Below are 2,234 nucleotides of genomic sequence, written 5' to 3'. Positions count from 1 at the left end.
GCATCAAGATCTGTATCTAAAGTCCTGCTCTAATGAATACACCATCCAATAGGAATTCGTCGTTATTCGGCGTGACTTCAGCCACATTCTACAAAACAACAATCTAAAACATATCACAAATAGCGGGAATAAGGCACCGTACAACATTTAGGAGCAGTGCGTGGGGAAGGAAGGGGGCAGCTGTGGACGAGGGGGAGGGAGGGGGAGAGGTACTACTGCACGTCAGTGGCTCTTTCGGGGGCGTCGTGTCCGGCAATCTCCACCGCTGACGTCAGAATCCAGTTCAGACCGGCGTGGAAGGGGAGAGAGAAAGCGTTGGAAACAACCACGTTTGTCTTGATGCAGGATTCCGCTTTCATCTGTTTCCGTAGTGTAGTGGTTATCACGTGCGCCTCACACGCGCAAGGTCCCCGGTTCGATCCCGGGCGGAAACACTACTTTTTTTTTTAATAGTGCAAATAGTCTTGTGTTGCTAAGAATGAAAGAGACCCAGAAAGTAGCGCTGGTTAACAGCAAATAGCATAAGAGCTACCAGATGCTTCTCCCTCCTCCTCCTTCTTGTATTTTTCGCAGTTGATGTGCGATGTCTGAGTACAATATTTTGATTGTTTTATTTTAATTATTTATTTTTTACTTATTTATCAGGTTCCGTGCGACCATGTGAGCAGCTATTTGCTCATGAATATGTCGATGCATAGTTTACAATGATGGCAGGCATAGCGAAGAGCCGGCCGTTGTGGCCGAGCCGTTCCAGGTGCTTCAGTCCGGAACCACGCGGCTGCTGCAGTCGCAGGTTCGAATCCTGCCTCGGGCATAGATGTGTGTGATGTCCTTAGATTAGTTAGGTTTAAGTAATTCTAAGCCTCACTTACCTTACTTTGATAAAACTGACCCTAAAATACAATTGCGACGCGTCATTGACATCGTACTGAGGCAGTAAAAGTTAACAATCCACGCTAACATTAAACATTGATTTTTACTTTAGAGAAAGCACGAGATGGGAACATTAGTCTGCCCAGGGAAAATAAATTGGAAAATTCAGATAAACTTCTGGTTTATTAAGGTTATATTTGGCTAATTTCTTGAATCAGAAATATTAGGAAAATACAAAAATTTTCCATCTGTTTGGTGATTGAAAACGATTATTTACTAACACCAGATTGTAGATTAAATATTGGACGCGAACGTAACCAACACTGAATATTGAGCTCAGCCCAGTCGTTTCTCTGCTACGTGGTTCGTCGGAAAAACTAATCAGTCACATTACCACCACACGCAAGTCGAGCCCTAAGAAAAGGAAAGCAGTAACACGGTACCTCGGATCTCTGATCAGAATACATAGAGAGGAGCAACACGTGCTTATCAAAAATCAGTTCAAAAAACATATCTTGCTCTCTCAGTTACTTATTTATTTACTGAGATTTCCCTCTGTACAAAGTTTTTTCGCCAACATAACAAATACCCGGAAATTATAATATGTGTTAATAAGATCTTAATTCATCTCCTCAGGATGTTCTTCCAGGTGTTTCGATCTTGTATATCTTCTTCCACTGCACCAAGTCTTCTCATTTTTAATCATACATTTTGGAGCCAGCGCGTCCTCTTCTCTTCTTTCCCTCCGGTTCCCATTACAGGATCATCTTCGGAATTCCGACTTCCTTCAGTCTTCTTACGTGCCCGTACCATTGTAACTTCCTTCCATCCATCATGTCCTGTATTCTTTCTATTGTGTTGCATTAAACCGGGGACCTAGAAACGACAGAGTGGTTTCGTCCCGCTGCAGCCCTCAGTGGTTCACAACCCCACAGCCGTCCACCCATCCCACCGCCGCCCCACATCAAACCCAGGGTTATTGTGCTGTCCGGCCCCCAGTGAACCCACCCCCCTCTCCCTCCCCCCGGGAACGTCTCATACCAGACGAGCATAACCCCAAATGTTTGCGTGGTAGAGTAATTATGGTGTACGCGTACGTGGAAAAGGTGTGTGCGCAGCAATCGCCGACACAGTGTAACTGAGGCGGAATAAGGGGAACCAGCCCGCATTCGCCTAGGTAGATGGAAAACCGCCTTAAAAACCATCCACAGGCTGGCCGGCACACCAGGCCTCGACACTAATCCTCCATACGGATTCGTGCCGGGGACCGGCACTCCTTCCTGCTCGGGAAGCAGCGCGTTAGACCTTACGGCTAGCTGGGTGGGCTATTCTTTCTCTTACTTCCTTCTCTCTATTATTTC

The 2,234-nt window shown here is 45.9% G+C and overlaps 1 non-coding gene across 1 annotated transcript; it reads left to right on the top strand.

The window, feature by feature from the left end:
• Nucleotides 1-361: 361 nt before the first annotated feature.
• On the top strand, nucleotides 362-434 carry Trnav-cac. Its single transcript has one exon. It is a non-coding gene; the product is annotated as a tRNA-Val (tRNA).
• Nucleotides 435-2,234: the final 1,800 nt, after the last annotated feature.

Source organism: Schistocerca piceifrons, chromosome 6, assembly GCF_021461385.2.
Source record: "Schistocerca piceifrons isolate TAMUIC-IGC-003096 chromosome 6, iqSchPice1.1, whole genome shotgun sequence".
Taxonomy (NCBI): Eukaryota; Metazoa; Arthropoda; class Insecta; order Orthoptera; family Acrididae; genus Schistocerca; species Schistocerca piceifrons.
The sequence above is the reverse complement of the archived record's forward strand: the minus strand, read 5'-3'. Positions and strand labels throughout refer to the sequence as shown.